Raw genomic sequence first — 18,706 nt, 5'->3', positions numbered from 1 at the left:
TCAGCGTCGACTTTCAGTTTCTTGGCGAGCTTTCGTCCGGCGCCGGAAGACAACATGGGCGTCCTCTTGCCTACTTCGACATCGCAAGAGTGAGAGAGAAGTTTGGCTCTCCTCGCACGTAGCTTCATCCTGAGTGGTTTTGCTCTAACAGACACTCCCCAGCATCCCGGCCTCGACACAGCAAAAGATGATTGAGAGAGAGCGGCATCCGGAGCCGCTCGACTCCAATGTTGTCTCCTTGGCGTTTTCGGCTTTGACAGTTCTCCATTTCTTGCCTTCAGGGACACACATCCAACACATACGGCTTTGATGACCATCTCGGAGCGGATTTCGCACGAGTGAGCTCGGCTCTTGGACATTGTTTACAACCACAAGTGACTGGTTCTACTATGTGTTTGATTTTCGATGGACGTACTTTCTGATCGATGAGGTACTATGTGCCAAGCTTCAGCATTTTGCTCACAGGTTACATCCTTTCGAGTGCAGATTATGCGGCACAGATGTTGTGCTCATGTATGGCTATGTGGGTCACTCTAGAGAGAAGTTTTCTAGCACGCTTTTGTGCGGTTTCATGCTTTGTATGCATATGCAAATACAACATGAGCTAGTTATAGCTCGCAGGTGGCGAATTCACAGGCTTACATGGGTTTTGGACAGGTGCAGTCGTTCATAAAGCCACTCGTTCACGAGTGAGCTAGATTACTAGGCTTTTGGCAGTTTATGTATACCAAATGTGGATTTGCTATTGAGACATTGAGTGGTTGTTCATGGTTTATGCGGTTTTAGTGAGTATTATGACGTTTTGCTCAAATTTCAGGGAAAACATTGCGTGTAGATTCTTGCCATGCTTTGTGCCTATTTGTAGTGTTTACTCTCTGATGGTCTAATGGTCGAGTGTGACTTCCCCTTTGACACTGATCAAGTTTTTACTCTTACTTTAACAGGTTTGATCAGTTTGGACACACATCGAGTGTTCTTGTATCCATGTAGGAGTGAGATTTGCATATGCTCGTGTGGGTACAAATTATAGGCAGTCATAGGCTTTACAGGCTCACAATTTTTGGACTGTTGTTAGATCTTTGCCGTTTTGAGCACTGTGTTTGCTCACTACTCGCGTATATCTTTATGTTGTTTGTCCCAGATTGGGCTCACTTGATTTAGTGACGCTATTTACGTCTGCATATTGTGGGCTTTTTTTTTTCCAAGAGAAAATTCCTTCTATTAGTTAATAAAATTGCCCATAGGGCTACAAACTTCTCTAGCAAGAGAAGAGGGGGACTACATCAGCATGAGGGGAGACTCTCCCAATCAAAAACTCAGAAATGTCTTATGTACGCTAGGTCAAGATATGGTAAGGGGAAACAACCACACAGGTGGCCGATAGTGCCATCTAAGAGTCCCATGGTGTAGAAAGGTTCTGGACGTTGTAGTCATAGAAATGACTCACGGCACTCCTGCATGTGGTTGGAGCTTCCCTATAGCCTCTTTAACTGACCTCGAAGTGTGTGGATCAGCTTCAGCCATATATCTCGTTTTGTCTCCACCGGGGGATGGGGGGAGCTTCAAAGATGCAAAAGCAAGGGGCTCTCCATATGAACCAGAGAGTCAGGCTACAAATAAGCTCCCAACATAGCTCTCTATAATTGCTCCACTCTTGGGATACAAGCTCTGTGACGGGCTGAATTGTGGGTCACGGTAGCTCGATGAGCGACGTGCTACTTCAGGTGCCTCAGAAGCAACTTTGTGAAGTGGACCCTCTCGCTGAACCTCAAAGAACATGCAAGGGTATGAGTCAGAGTAGGCCCAAACTGCGACAAGGACCTCAAGATGATGAAGACGAAGTCAAAACCGAAAATTCTACAGGGGTAATCTTGTTACGGGGGCGACAGGGCAAAGGGGAGGAGGCAGCGTGAGCAGGGAAATGGTGAGTGGGGGGGGGGGGGAGGGGTCAGCGAGCATAATCTTGCAGATTGTGGATAACAGGACGAGGTAATCCTGCAGGGGGTATTCCTACTACGGGGGCGAGCAGGGAAATTTGAAGGGGGGGGGGGGGGGGGGGGGGGAGAGATTAAGTGTAATCCTATAGATTGTGGACGACAAGGCGTAATAATCCTGCTAAGGGGGTAAGCCGACTACAGGGACGACAGGGCCAGGGGGAGGAGGTAACATAAACAAGGAAATTGGGGGGGGGGGGGGGGGCGGGGGGCGGGGGGGGAGTAGGAGGGCGCGTGGGTAGGGGGCAGCGTTGGCGGGATGGGACAACGATGGCGAGAGGGGGTAGGGATAGTGTGAGTTGACGGGCAGGGGGGAGAGGAGATGCGTGAGGAACAGCAAGCGTAATCCTGTAGATTCTGGACTTTACATTGTGTACTCATTGTAGAGCTGTTTTATGCATATGCGAGCATCAGTTTTGATGCGGTTGATCATGGTTATGATTGTGTAGTGGTCGAGTGATCTCCCACTTTGTTGCCATTTTGGCATGGTTTAAGATTGAGATTTTTCTCGGCTTACAAGGGAGACCCTGTCAGATTTCTCCCATAATTTCTCGCCATAGTTTTGGTTTCTTGGCATCCATAGTGCAGACATGTGTGACTGTTCAGAGTCGAGTGATGACTGGTGAGAGGGCGGTCTCGTAGTTGCCAATATATTTGATGTTGGCATTGTGGTCACACAGGGCACATTAGGCGACGTTGTTTTAGACGTATGAGGGAGCAACGGAGATGTATGGATGATGCAGATGAGGTTTTGACACATGCTAGAGCAGTGGCTTCATATGGCAGTGACGGTTATATCACATTCACCTTTGGCGTTCCTCTTGGTCACATTGATCGAGAGGTGGTCCTTCTCCCCGTTGGTTGCTTGAGAAGAATGTATTTTTCCACGTCACACCACATCGTGAGTTGTTTAGCACTTTCTCTGGTGGGAGCTTTGGTTGTTTGCATGTGGCTGATGGTTAGGCGTTTGACATTGCAAGTACAAGAAATGTTTGCTTCTTATCACCTTGTGGTGCATCCTATACGCTACGAGATGTGTGCTATGTTCCTCAATTGACATATAGTTTGATCTCAATGAGACAGTTGGCAGATTGTGAGTGTTAGATACTTCTTAGAGAGCAGTCTTTTCAAATGCATTACAGATCACTAGTGATTGTTAGGGGAGTTCGAAGTGGCTTGGTATATCCTATGCATGTATCTGAGGTACGAGATGGCATAATTTCGTTTTTCTTGCTAGCATGCGTTGAGCTAGAGACGAGAGCTTCACCAATGCTCACAAGACAGAGCTTTTAGCTTTGTAGGATATGCTAGTAGACTCGGTAGCGACAGAGGTAGAGCGGCAGTGCTCTAGTGAAACACAACAAGTGTCATTAGTCCGGAGTGGCTTGGTATATCCTATGTATGTATCTGAGGTACGAGATGGCATAATTTCGATTTTGTTGCTAGCATGCGTTTAGCTAGAGACGAGAGCTTCACCAATGCTCACAAGACAGAGATTTTAGCTGTGTAGGATATGCTAGTAGACTCGGTAGAGACAGAGGTAGAGCGGCAGTGCTCTAGTGAGATACAACAAGTGTCATTAGAGTTTTTGTAGAGTTTTTGCTTATGCTAGAGGGTGATGAGTTGATGCCAGGACACATAGTTCTCCCTATGGATGAGAGTGACGTAGCCATCCCAGTGTCAGTGATAACGCATCCATATGCGATAAGTAGTCCTGATGATACAGTGGATGCAGATTTCGTCAGCGTTCGGACGTCTTATGCAAGACCTACTTCTCGGTAGAGGCAGAGGTAGAGCGGCAGTGCTCTAGTGAGACACAACAAGTGTCATCAGAGTTTGTGTCAGACAAAGGTAGAGCGGGTCTACTCCCTAGCGACACAAGTAGAGATGACGGACATGGAGTTCTTTGATATGCTCATGCTAGAGGCTGATGAGTTGATGCTAGGACACATAGTTGTGTCTATGGATGAGAGGGATGTAGCCATCCCACTGTCGGCGATAACATATCTATATGTGATAAGTAGTCCTGATGATAATGTGGATGCAGATTTCGTCAGCATTCGGACGTCTTACGCACGACCTACTAGTGTCGAGGCACGATGTAGCAGCTACAGTGGGAGCATTTGCAGCAAGGAGTGGGAGTATTTGCAGCAAGGATTGTCTGTCGTACGAATACTCGCATGATTTATTGTGGAGCTATGTAGACCCTACAGAGTTGTTTGAGAGATTTGTATGCAGGCTCTAGCGTGGATACACACGCTCGCCCATCACTAAAGTCGATCCGGTTGCATGTAGATTGAGTGAGCGAGTCAGTGGAAATAGGTTGAGAGTCTCTCACCTATTTTCTTGTACATACTAATAGTTTAGCTAGTAGCACTCACTTATCAGCACATTTGCCTTTAAGTGGGAGGGTTGGTGGGGTAAAGGTGACGTGTCTTTGCCCGGGGCCAGATATGTGGCGTCCAGCCACCCACTAATCACACTTACCCTTATTCATATATATGTATATGAATAAGGAGCATTGTCACTACTTCTACCTAAGAGGCCTACTCCACCCAGACACAATGCATGCTCTGCTCTCCCCTTTCTTGCATGCACACGCCTCACACACCCACTAATCAGAAAATCTACTCATCGCCTTAACATAGAAGAGCAACAGGAAGGGGGCAAGAGGAAAGCCCTGTGGAGTGGCTCGTGTAAGCATGAAACATTCCCCTCTTCCCCCTGCCAACAACACTTGACTATACGCATGCCTATAGAGAGGAGACACTCCTCTAATCCATGCATGTGAAAACCCAATCCGATGCATAGTGCCCTCAAGGAAGCCCCAGTTAACTCTGCTGTAGGCCTTCTCAAAGTCGATAAGGAGTATCACAATATTCTCTCCTTGGAGACGTGCGAGAGCAGTTGCCTCCCAGAAAGTGAAAATCTTGTCAAGGATGTTGCGCTCCTTGACAAAACCCGTTTGCATCTCATGTATAATGCTCTGAAGTAGCGGCTGAATTCTTAAACTCAGAGCCTTTGCTAAGATTTTGTAGACTGAGTTGAGAATAGTGATGGTTCGCCACTACCGAATCTCATCCAAGGAGACTCCCTCCGTGGTATTAAGGTAGATCAATCCCTCGCTCATCCTGTCAAGCATCTCCCCAGTGTGCAAAATGTGATTGTAAGCACTACAGAGGTCAAGACCAATCACCTCCTAGTACTCCAATAAGAAACTGGGAGTCAAAACATCCTCCCGTGGGAAGGGACCTGAGGGACGGAGATCCTCAGTGACTAAGCAAAGCATACGTGCCCACACCTACTCTCTGTATGCATCTCGACGCTTTGACTGTGGCTCTGCTAAAAGTCAGTAGCAACTGCGTGCATATTCTCAGGCTCTGTAGCAACTGACCTATCAGGCCTCTTTAGCTGACTAACATTGGTGTGCATGATGAGGACCCACAATCTTAGAAAACTCACCAGTAACTCTGTCGCCTTGATGATTGATGATGAAAGGAAAACTCGTGGTGTCTCTCCTCACATTAAAATAAAGGAGATTGATTAAAAAAACTTAACACAAGAGAAGAATGGAACAATTGTATCTTATCTGCAAAACGAATTAACCAGCAAGTGACACGTGTAGTTCTCCCACGCACGCCCGCATGATGCTAGGCTGCCAAGCGATGACCTCTCTCTCCCGGATAGGGCATGCTGCCTATCATCGCTCTCTCTCCTCACGTAAAATTTCTCTCTCTAAACCAGTGTTTGCAGATTCTCTCTCCTGTAACAAGTTGGTGCTTGGGGATTTTGTGTGCACTCCACAAAGGAGGTACACACTCTTCCTTCCCCCCCCCCCTCTCTCTCTCTCTCTCTCTCTCTCTCTATATATATATATATATATATATATATATATATATATATATATATATATATATATTTATTTATTGTGCAACTTCATACAGAAGAACACATAGAGAGCAATAAGAGAGAAATAGGAGGTACTCTCTCTCTCTCTCTCTCTCTCTCTCTCTCTCTCTCTCTACATTGTGCTACTTCATACAGAAGAATACAGAGAGAAATAGGCTGATTTTGATCATAAATCAGCAATTTAAAGAGGAATATCCTGATTTTCATTGTAAATTGGATAAAAGAACATCAAATTGTGTGTTACACTGCAATTAAACCAAGAGAATTTAGTCAATTTTTTTATTTTCAGCATTCCCACTTGCCAAATTGCTGATTTTTATGAAAAATCAGCAAAAGAGAACATTAATTTTCACTTGCACACATGCTCATGAGAAGCAAAACAAATAAATAAACAACATTTCATCAAAAGTTACATAAAATTGAGATTATCTGACTTGAACGTATCCATAGGTGTGCACGTGGTCCTGCTTGTGGCCAAGCCAGCTCTGACACCATAAAAGAACTAGCAGAGGGGATCTCCTAGCTACACGGACTGCCTGTAGACACGCGTTGGACGAACCACCCGACCGTAGCCACCATCCGAAAGCTCCCTCGTGTTGGGGTAGCGTCCGAGGATGCAGGCGTGCACCTGTAAGACCGAGCGTCCCATACCATCCGACCTGACCTCCTCGAGGTGACCTTGTGCAGTCCTAGACTGAGGAGCTAACCACTGGTTCTTTGCCAGTTGGGGTCAATAACTACAAATGAGGCCTTGGCCTTCTTTCATAAAAGTGGCCGGGCACATTGACCGGCTTCACACTACATCCACACAGACACTGGACGCCCATATTGATTGTGTCATACACTAGACCCCATCTGCTACAAGCGGGACATAACGTTCGTGATGTCCAAGCCATGAGATGTAAACCACTTTGTGACCTGAGAGTACCAGGATTTCCTCTCTCCCTCCTGATGCAGTTGTATCGATGCCTCAAAAGTTGTGCGTGTAAGTCTCTGTCTGATGGGAGCTCTCTCGTGCGTTGGATGAACAAACATTTTGAAATAAGGCCTCCACTAGCATCGGTGGTGCAACAAGCTCTTCTCTGATAATGTCATGTGGAACTTAGGGTTTGTTGTGAAGCCAACGTGGAATCATAATGATCTATGGACGCTCTATGTGTGTCCATGGTGATGTTGATAAGGTTGGTGCCCATACTGCAACAAAATACATCATAGCAAGTGTGACCAAGGTATCAAAGAGCCACCCTTTGGTGCAGGATTCCTGGAAGTGAGCCTCGTGACATCTGTGCTCTAGAGTGGCCAGTGTTGCATATCGTCGTGTAAGTCTATCTCTGGCTGCCTGGGCAATGGAGAATCTGTTAGTGATGCTAGTAAAAGTCACCCCCAAGTGTCCACCACCTCTACCTATCTTCCTGCCGTGCGGTAAGCAGTGCTCTGCTCCTAACCGTCTTGTGGAAGTATGAAAGATCATGACCTTGGTCTTTCCAAGGTTCACTATGAACCCTCTATGTGTGCAAAAATCATCCAGAGCTCCTAGGTTGCTCTGTAAACCCTCTTGTGTCTCAAAAACCGAAATAATGTCATCATCATAAAGCATAATATGGATTGGTGTACCTGCCAAGTCTGATCCCTCTCCCTGCCTGTATAATGTAGTCTAATATCCCATTGATGTAGAGGCCAAAAAGAGTCGGGGATAGGGGCAGCTTTGCTTCATACCAATGGTGCTCGCAATGGGATTTGATAGTCCACCTGGGTATCGTACTCTACTTGTGACTAGTGCATATAGAGAATGAATGGTCCATATCATCTCCGATGGTATCTGTAGCTCCAAAAGTCGCTGAAAGAGTCTCTCTCTCGGGATAGTATCAAAGATCTTGCGGAAATCCACAAAGCAGCAGTAGAACCTTCTCTTCCATGCCTTCGCTCCATCAATCTGACAGCGAAGCACGAAGATGTGGTCGATAATCGAGAAAGTGCGTTTGAAACCGGCTTGTCCTAGTGCTCAAAGACCTGATGCCTCCGGATATGTATTCAGATCTGCCTCAAGAACTACCCCATATAGTTTGGCCAATGTATGACCAATCATGATAGTCTTGTAGTTCCCTGGGTCCAGGGTGTCACATAGTCCACTCGTCTGGTAGTCCCTCAACCAAGGCTCGGTGTAAGAGACGTGGTATCAGGGAGAGAGGGTGTTTGCGGCATAAATCAAGTGCTCACTCTCTAGGCTGGTGTGGTCTACTGAAGGGCCATGCTGTAGGCATCGGATAGCTCTATCCACCATACTAGATGTGAAGAAGGTCGAGGTAGTGGGGTGAGGGACTGATGGCTTTGGAATCAATGACTGTCCAGGGATTTGGTATAGGCGCTCTGTATAGTTGTTCCATATGCGAGGGTCCTCCAAGGGGGTAGTTGGACGTGGCTCTGTGAGAATCCTCCATTGTGTGGTGCAGTCTGTACTTCCAATGAGGAAAATGTACAACCTATGGGGGTTTCAGAAAATGTTACAGATCAGCCTATTACTGATGCAGATGTACATGATGTACTTGATGAGGAAAGGGCTCAAAATGAGCACGCTAGAGGTATGTCAAAATGGTTGGTGCACACTTTGTGTGACAGTAAATTGGATGCACCTTTGTCTAGTCGTACTCGTTCAGGCTCTCATCACGCATCAGATTGTTATGCTTTGGCTATGTCTAGCTTATGTTGAGGAGCCTCTGTCTTTTGATGAAGCACAAAATTCAGAAAATTGGATGGCTACCATGCAATCAGCAAGTGGTATAGCTGAAGCTCCTGTGCCTCCTCGAAGGCCCGTCATTTACAACGTGTGATGGCCTTCATTTGTTGGCTAATCTCGCTCTTCGTGATCTCCCCCAATACTCGTTGAGCCTGTAGATGTCTGTATAGGACTCTACACTCCCCATTGTACCATTAGTTTTGGGGCATCGTCACTGGAGGTGTAGGTCGGCCGTTGTGAGTGCTGTGTGGGAAGCAATTGAGGGCTGAAGTGTGTAGGCCAGCAGAGAGCTGGCTAGTGGTGTGTTTGGATCATGAGTGTATATCCCCTCATATATGTGGGATGAGTAAGTTCTAGCCAGCTCATTTGTGAAATGTATGGTGGTGTGTGGGAGATACGTGAACCAGTGAAGGAGAGAGCGAGAGATGCGTGGTCAACCCCAGTAGGTAGTGGTGGTATGGTGAAGGATGTGAGCAAGTGGGATGCCTCGTGAAAACCGATGATGCAATCCACCGCCTCTTGGTAGTCTTGGTGGTATACATGTCAAGCCCCCGGATGCTGGCCATTGCACCATCCCGTTATAAATAATGAGACGGTGTTTTGATCCTAGACGGAGCAAGTGTCGTCCGTATGGTTGGGTGTGGTGATATCTGTGGAGGTCCTCTCTACTCCTATGTGCTCCATGGTGGAGAGTAGCTCTGGGTCGTCAATGTCATAAATGTCACACTATCTGCTCTGTGTCCTAGCATTGAAGTCTCCCATGAGAAAGATTTTCCCCAGTTTGGAGTACTCCATGATCTCTGTAACGGCGAGGAGTACCATGTGCCAACGGAAAAGAACAGACTGAACAACTTTAAGCACTTCAAATAACACTGAATTGAAAGAGATGCACACTACACGAGATGGGGAGTGGCAAAGTTCCACCCGAAGAGAGCACTGGCTGCAAACCTTAATGTCCCTTTGGGTCTTTCTTTATATCGCTTTAACTAAGTACAAGCCTGTGTATCGTGGAGACGTGCCACAGACTGAGCCCATGGCACACATTTAAAGGCCCTTGGCCTTGAAAAGCAGTTACATGAAAAGCATCAGACTCTAAAAGCATTTGGTTCCAGAAGCTGGCGCTAAAAACTGTCAGCGTGTTTCACGAAAATTAGTACAGGTGCCATGTCAACACTGCCAACGCAATTTACGGGCTTTCTATACAAGCCTACCACGTCATCATTCGCTTGCACGCCAGTCTTTTGAGTGTGGTTCTACTTTATTTAATATCTTTGTGTCACTTGGGACCCATCAGGTGGGGTCCCATAAGTTGGTGGGAACTTCTTTAAAAATCAGGCCACTCAGCAAGTCTTAATAAGTTGTTAAAACTTCTTCTTCAGCTTCTTCTTCTCTTGGTGTTGCATCTTCTGCTACTGCTGCTTGTTAGGGTTTAGGCCCCTCGGTCGGCATCTGCAAGTTGGCTCCGTTCTTCAATGGCTTGACTGGATCCGTTGGGTGCAAAGTAGAAAATGGCAATGTAGAGGATGTGCTCCTTAGTTAGCTCAAGCTCCATCCACATGTAACGTGCGTTGGGTCGCATGCTACTATCTATATCTTCTTGTGGAGTGAGCGACGATAGAGGACTGCTACTCCACCAGAGCCTCTAGAAGTGTTGTGCCGTGTACACTCTTTGTAGAGACTCTCACTGATAGTCCTATACTTTAGACCTCTCTCGGGGCTCTCATGTGTCTTTGTGAGTAGAATGAGGTCTCGGTCATGCATCACCTCCTGTAGTCTCCCTGGGCGTGTCCTTAAAGAGCGGTTGCAATTCCAAACTGCTATATGTATCTCCTCATACAGTGTCCCATAGGCCGCGAACTCCTATGCCACGGACTTCCCATCAATGATGTGTAGCGCAAATAGTGTGTCGTGCTCTCTACAGTGGGTGCTCCTCTGTGCAATGTGCGTGACAATCTCACTCAAAACAGATTGAAACAGGAAACAATGGACAACAACTGAGCTCACAGTGACACCACAGCAGCAGACCACAACAAATGACTTGACTATCTCAAAGAACTGATACAGACTCTGGCGTGGCAGCACGCTCAGCTACAGCCCATGACTCTCAGGTACAATGGGGTGTCGAGGCTCAAATGTGCAGGGATGGTGAAGACGTGCTGTGTGTACAGACTCTATGTTATCGACCACGACGTTGGACCAGATGTAAAAGAGGATGATCAATGAACAAACCGCTACTACTCATAAGTACAACCATAACGAGCCACCAACGGCTCATAAATGTCAGCCATCTAAGTCTATCCCGAAACTGAGTGGTGGTGACCTGGCCACGATGTCCACTAGACCACCGTCCGTATCCTGCCACGTGTCACTGTCCAGTCAGAGAGTCCGTCCAATGTGAACGAGACCAGACCAACTGTACTAACTGTATGTCCTGTGAAAGTGACACTGTAGCCCTGCTACATGATGACTCGACCGTCACAGTAGGAGACCCATTTCCCTTCTTTGCGCGCTTTGCTGTATCTGAGGCATGCATGCTCTTCTATGCTGTATTTGCATTCTTGTGAGATCATCATCACAGTAGATGGGTGGTCTCGTGAGACCCTCACAAAATTACCCTCTTGCGGATGAAGAGAGTACTTCCTCCGATGGAAATTGGAAGATGAGAGGTCTCTTCTTGGTGAGATCTTTACTGGCTCTCCAAGCTTTGGTAAAAGGGGTTGGGTCCTCTACCTTGCCATCTTTCTCGGGTGTAGAGTCTTTCCCTTCCTCAATACCACTGATTCGGACATTGAGGCACCGAACTTGCCACATCTTTTCTTCTTTGTGTACATCCTCTTTTTCTTCCTTTTTGAGGTTCTTCTTGACCACTTCTACCCACCCCTCTTTTGTGGCCTCAAGTTTGGTATTTCTTTTGTATTGATTTACAAAGGTACAACTGCCGGGGGAGTTGGCTCTGGACAAACCTGGAATGCTAAAGAGAGCCCCCATAGGCCCTTAGCCTCGAAAAACATCATACATGGAAAGCTTCTGCACCCAAAAGCTTAAGTAGCCAAAACCTAACGCCTAAAAGGCTGCTGTGCGTTTTGCGGGCCTGTCCGTACAGTTTGGCACGGCAGCAAGCAGTTTCACAATTCGCGTGATTCCGTACATAAGACACATCAACAGGTTTTAGGGTTCTCTTTGGTTTCGGACAGCAGTCCAAAGTTGGAGTCTTAAATGGCCCTAATCCCCTAGGGGTTGTCACGTCCCCAACCTTGTGACATAGCCAGTACATGGTTTCTTATGTGGCAATCCAGCATGTAAACCAGTGCTGAACATGAGAAGGCAGACAACTCTTCAAACCACGTGTGCCTGATGCACAATCAGTGCTACAATAGCGATGCCAATGGCATGTTCTAGAGTCCCTGTAGTACAGTTGAACAGTGGGTTACACTGGGACTGGTTCACACTGGACGGACGTTTGGTCTGGGAGTGACACGTGGCAGGGTACCTACCGACGATCGACGGTGGCTTAGTGGACCTCGTGGCCAGGTCACCACATGGCTGACATTTATGAGCCGTTGGTGGCTCTTTACAGTGGTACATATGAGTAGTAGCGGTCGGTTATCTTATCATTTTTCTTCACCTTTGGTCCAGCATCGTCGAGAGGGCAGTGAGTCTATGCACAGAGCACATCTTCACCATCCCTGCACATCTGAGCCTCGACACCCCATTGTACCTGTGAGTCCTGGGCTGGAGCTGAGTGTGCTGCCACGCCAGAGTCTGTACATGGTTCTTTGAGCTAGTCGAGTCCACATGTTCTGCTCCACTGTTGTGTCTCTTTTGTTATCCCTTGTTTCTATGTTTCATTCTGTTCGAGAGAGTTTCCATTGGTTTGAGTGAGATTGTCACTCACATTGCACTGAGGGGCACCCACACTGTAGAGAGCACGACACATTATCCGCGCTACAGGTGCTCTCATTTTGGCGATCACGGTGGGACCTCAACTGAAATCTCATTTTGTGAGGTGCAAATCTTGAAGCTAGTTAGGTTTATCTAGCTTCGCCTACCTTCGCCAACCTTGCCTTGCACTGTTCTCCTCTCGCCTAGTCCAACTGGTCTAGTCCCCTCTCGCCTGGTCCAACTGGTCTAGTCCTCTCTCGCCCTGGTCCAACCTGTCCTCGTCCTTGGTCTAGACCTCCTCGACCCTGGTCTAGTCCTCCTCGTCCCTGGTCTCGTCTCTGGTCCAGCCGGGTCTAGTCACTTACCTGGTCTGGTGGAGTCTAGACCTGTCACAAGTTTTCTTGCCCCAAGCTTGGTTGGACTGGTGGTTAGTGCATGACACATACAAGGAGGTCAGTCGAGCGTCAAAGCGCACTACTGAGCCCTCTGAAGTACTATCACAGAAGACGACCTTTGACACCTTGTAGAAATCCTTCAACCTCATCACCTATACCTCCACATACCACATCACCCATTCCTTCATCAGGTTCCCCATCTTCCCGATCACCTTCTCCAGTAAAGCTCTCTCCTATTCTGATACAGCAAGCTATAGAGCAACAGGCTCAACAAGGAATCATGGAGCCACTAGCTAGTGTTTTGGCCAAGGTAAACATCAAGTTCCCTACCTTCAAAGGGCTTTCTTCAGAAGATGCTGACGACCATGGAAGAAGATTTGTATCTCTCTGTAGGGGACGTGGTCTGAACAGAGAAGATGCTTATTTGGTACTATTTCCATCCACCTTGGATGGCCTAGCAGATAAATGGTACAACCAATTTGCAGAGAACCATTTTGCAACTTGGGCAGCCTTAAGACAGCAGTTCTGTGCAGCGTTCAAGCCGGGTGACTACCAGGAGAAGGTGTTGGATGAGTTGGCCAACATGGTGCTCAAGCCAGAGGAGACTTTTGCAGAGCTTATGACTAAAACTAAGTCGCTGGTGGCCAAGCTTCCCCAACAACCCGGTGAATTCATGGTTAAAAAGTGGGTGGAGAAGGCGCTTCCCAAAACTTCTCAGCAAAAACTCCGAGAGAGTCTCCGACCCGACGCCACTCTCGAGGAGTTCATCGCAGCTGCTACTAGGATAGAGGGGGCTAGGAAGCTGTTCAACAACTCTCCTCACATAGATACTCCCTCTGTGTTCTCGGAAGGTAGTTCTGCTGATCCTTTAACTTCTTTACGCACGGAACTGGAAGCCCTAAAGTTACAGCGAGCTCTTCAAGAGGAGAGGTCCTTCTCTCTTAGACAAGAGAAGCCTCCAAATCATGAGGCATTAGAACAGATTAAGCGCGAGCTAGAAGAGCTCAAGTGTCAACAAGAGACTAAGGCTACGGTTTGGTGTAGCACATGCCGCTCTCGAGGGCACCCTCCACAGGAATGCCCCTTCGGGTTTACTGCCACTTCTGTGAAAAATCTGGACATGAGGACAAGGACTGTTACTACCTCAAGGGATTGCGACAAATACAGCAAAGTCTTGGTCCTACTCTTCAACAAGGGCCAGCACCTGCATCTAACATGGTTTCTCCTTGTGGCCATCCACGTCATATGCCACCTTTGGTGACAGCCCCTCCTATGCAAGGTATGCCAAGTACTTTTCCATCTCAGAGCTTTTATCATACCCCTACTCCCTCATCACCTCCTCAAAGCTTCTATGCCTCCACCTCAAACTCAATGCACCAGGAGCAAGGACCACTTCGCCCTTCGACTCGCCCTTTGAATCGGCCCATTTTGTGCTACAGATGTGGGGAATATGGGCATTACCAAAGCAAATGCCCCCTGCCAGAAGGGTCCCCTCCTTGCCGTCATTGCCCTGAAACGAAGGATCACTACAGTAAGGATTTCCCTAAACTTCGTGCATCCACGGCTTCGAACTCAATTCAAAGCCAGAATGAATTCGCCTTTCCCAAGGTCAACTTGATAGCAGTGAGCACTGTTTCTCAGCCGCCCCCTTCTACCCACGCGGTTATCCCTCAAAATAAGCCGCCGCAGTTGGCAGAGGAGCCATCAGGCGTCCTCACCCGGGCCCAGAGAGCCGCTCTCGGTCTTAGCATTCCATCGAGTTCAACTCCCCCACACATTGTCACACCTGTGGATACCCTGCCTGCAGCTGTAAACAAGCCATCCCCCAGTGCCATGAAGGAATCCAAATCCTTGCTCTCAGATATTGATGAAGCTTTCTTGGAAGAAGTTTTCGATCTACAGAAGATCAAGGTACCAGAGGAACAACAGGTAGAACAGGAAAAGCTTACAGCAGAGACAGTCTTGAAGAACAGCTTCAGACAAGTGTCCCTCTATGACATGCTGCGGCTAGATTCAAGTTTCCCAGTGGGCATAGTGGACAATGTGCCTCTGTAGGTACAAGACTTTACTTTTAACTTGGATTTTGTGGTGGTTCGTCTTCCCCAGGTTGAGGGCGGATTTCCCTTGCTTATTGGAAGACCCTGGCTGCGACACACTAAAGCACTCCACGATTGGGGAAATGATGCAATGTGGATACATAATTTTGGCTCCTCGATGCAACCCATTCTCTTAGAAGGTGGTATGGATCCCGTGGTGCAGCAAGTTTCTTTGTCAATGGAAACCAAACCTAAACAAGAACAGCCTATTACACCTGAAGGGTCAGATGAAGATCTGCTCGAGTGGTTGGAGGCCACAAAATCTATGCCTTGTTATGGAGTCTCTATTCACTCTTCGCCTGAAAGAACACCCTCTTCAAATGATTCCACAGTAACTAAATCTAGTGTGCCACCTGAGCCTATGAAGAGGCATAGCAGCAGTAAGAAACCTCCTCTACAGGAGTTCACCCCCCCTAAAACATCAACCCTTTTGGTGTCTGCTTCTTTACCAAAAGAAAGCTCTCCTCTGTGTCTAGCAAACTCCCTTCTTAGAGCCCGTCCTGCAAGATGAATTCCAAGATCTTGATAGCTGGGTGCTCTTTGTTTGCCACTATATACCCTCTGTCCCTCACCCTCCCTCCCCCTCTCCCCCTCGCCCTTGCCCTACTCTCCCCCTCGCCTAGTCCCCATCACTACCCTCACCCTCGCCCTAAGTCCCTCCCCCTTGCCCACTCGCCACTACCCAACCTTCATTCACCCTACCCTTCCTCTCTCGTCCCTTCCCAATCCACCTCCAATTGGCCCCTACCCAATCCCCCTCGCCCCTACCCTCTCCAATTGGTCCATACCCAATCCCAATCCCCTCGCCCCTACCCTCTCCAATTGGTCCATACCCAATCCCAATCCCCTCGCCCCTACCCTCTCCAATTGGTCCATACCCAATCCCAATCCCCTTGCCTCCTACCCTCTCCAATCGGCCCCTACCCTCTCAAATCGGCCCCTACCCAATCCAATCGGTCCCTACCCTCTCAAATCGGCCCCTACCCAATCCAATCGGTCCCTACCCCCTCGAGTTGGTCCCTATCGCCCCTACCCTCTCCAATCGGCCCCTACCCAATCCAATCGGTCCCTACCCCCTCGAGTTGGTCCCTATCGCCCCTACCCTCTCCAATTGGTCCATACCCAATCCCAATCCCCTCGCCCCTACCCTCTCCAATCGGCCCCTACCCTCTCGAGTTGGTCCCTACCCAATCCAATTGGCTCCCACCCCCTTAAGCCCTCGCCCCTACCCTCCCCTCACCCCTCGCCCCTACCCACCCCCCCCCTCTCGCCCCTACCCACCCCCTTAAGTCCTCGCCCCTACCTACCCCCTCTCGCCCCTACCCTCCCCTCCCTTGCCCTCGCCCCTACCCTCCCCCTCACCTCCCCTCGCCCCTACCCACTCCCCCTGCCCCCTCGCCCCTATCTAGCCCTCCCTCCCCCCCCTCGCCCCTACCCACCCCCTCCGTTGCCTCGGCCCTAACCAACCCCCCTCGCCCCTGGTCAGACTGGCATCCAGGTCAAAATGCTTGCTGGGAGCTCTATCCAGATGGACAGATGCCCAGTAACAAGATTGTTGGTGGCGGTGATGATGCCTTTAACACCTTCTTCAGTGAGACGAGATGGGAGCGGGAAAGCATGTTCCTCGAGCTGTGTTTGTTGATTTAGAGCCCACTGTGATTGATGAACCAACCTGGTTACTTACCCCAGAATTCACTTCATGCTTTCATCATATGCCCCAGTGATTTCGGCAGCTAAGGCCTATCATGAGCAGTTGTCCGTTGCAGAGATAACCAACGCATTTGAGCCATCGTCAATGATGGAAAAATGTGATCCTCGTCATGGTAAATACATAGCATGCTGCACAAAGGGGCAGAGAATTTTTGTGTAATCCTATCACAGCAGCAAGTTTATGAACCTTTTTGGCTGTTTCCTTGGGGCTTTCAAGCATTCACCTGGTTGCCATCACAATGCCGTTAATGCTTTTCGTTTTGCCATTAAGATGGAGCTTAACCGCATCGCGTTATTACTCGAGCTTCTGATCATCCCTCTTTTCGACAATTTCATCTGCAAGTGCGGACCAGGTCATTTTCTTCTCACTATAGTTATGGAGGATAAAAATGCGTTGGATCCAAACCGAGCATATCTCTTTGCTGAGGAGCCTCAGTCTGTTTTGCCGATTGGGATACTTGGACTATGCAATCATATTGGGTTCTTGCCTATTCAAAGGCTTAAGGCGTTGCAAGCAGGACAGTGTTTTACTCCACTTTTGAGGCATGTAAGGTCATGGTTGGGCCTAGCACCTGCTTCAAGAAATGTACGGATGCAGCACCTAGTGGTTTTCTTTCACAGTTTTTTCAGTATTCCTCTCACCGAGACGGTGAGCGGTCTTGTGGCGGGCAATCTGTAGAAGGGCTACAGTGTCACTTCACAGGACATACAGTTGGACAGTGGGTTACATTGGGACTGGTTCACATTGGACGGACCCTCTGGACGGACGTCTGGTCTGGGAATGACACGTGGCAGGGTACCTACCGACGACCGACGGTGGCCTAGTGGACCTCGTGGCCAGGTCACCACATGGCTGACATTTATGAGCCGTTGGTGGCTCTTTACGGTGGTACATATGAGTAGTAGGAGTCGGTTATCTTATCATTTTTCTTCACCTTTGGTCGAGCATCGTCGAGAGGGCAGTGAGTCTATGCACAGAGCACATCTTGACCATCCCTGCACATTTGAGCCTCGACACCCCATTGTACCTGTGAGTCCTGGGCTGGAGCTGAGTGTGCTGCCACGCCAGAGTCTGTACATGGTTCTTTGAACTAGTAGAGTCCACATGTTCTGGTCCACTGTTGTGTCTCTGTTGTTATCCCTTGTTTCTGTGTTTCATTCTGTTTGAGAGAGTTTCCATTGGTTTGAGTGAGATTGTCACGCACATTGCACTGAGGGGCACCCACACTGTAGAGAGCACGACACATTTCCGCGCTACAGCTATCTATTGGGTTCTTGCCCTATGCGATTTACAGGAGAGTCCATAGCTGAACCTGCGAGAGCCGTCGTCCACTTGAAATACATGACTCTGCAGGGCAAATGGATTCACAGAGAAATGGATCACATATAACCATGCCACAAGGTGTGTTAGGCGAGTAAAACTGTTGATGCATCGAAGTGTGCCTGCCAATACACACTTTGTACATTCTGGAACTAGCAGCCTCTGAGGAAGGTGGAAACCACTCACCAGAATCCCAAGCAAAATTGGGAATGGCTTGCCCTTCCAAATCTACGGTCTCTACACCCTGGTCTGGTTATGTTGTAGCCTGAGGCTGCCAAGCCGCTGACGACAGTAATGTGTGCCAAGATCAGCATTGACATGATCAAATGTAAATGTAAAATCCTGGGTAACTGTATAAATCATTTGCTGTTGACCAGGTGAGGGTCTTTTCCAATTAAGAATCTTAATTGGTATTGGTGATACGCTGTAAGTATCAAAGCCTATTTTATTATATGTATAACGTATAACTAATCCTAGAGGAGTGTTACACTTGCAAATCTTGGAGTTGTGAATAAATCTGGATGTAAACCCTACAAACATTTTCTCGCTTGCTTGTACTTCTTCAGGTCATACAATCTGTACAGTAACAAGTTTTTCTGATTGTATTGACTCAGATGATCAATATCTGTCAAAGATGGCCTAAATACTCTCTGTTTGTAATCTAG

The 18,706-nt window shown here is 48.1% G+C and overlaps 1 protein-coding gene across 3 annotated transcripts in view; it reads left to right on the top strand.

Moving 5' to 3' along the window:
• Positions 1 to 18,706, top strand: part of LOC147429045 (uncharacterized) — a 207,264-nt gene that overhangs the window by 64,230 nt on the left and 124,328 nt on the right. The window lies entirely within an intron of this gene.

Source organism: Adiantum capillus-veneris, chromosome 22, assembly GCF_014529385.1.
Source record: "Adiantum capillus-veneris isolate H3 chromosome 22, ASM1452938v2, whole genome shotgun sequence".
In the NCBI taxonomy this organism is placed as follows: Eukaryota; Viridiplantae; Streptophyta; class Polypodiopsida; order Polypodiales; family Pteridaceae; genus Adiantum; species Adiantum capillus-veneris.
Note: the sequence above shows the minus strand (reverse complement) of the source record. Positions and strands in the feature narration are given on the sequence as shown.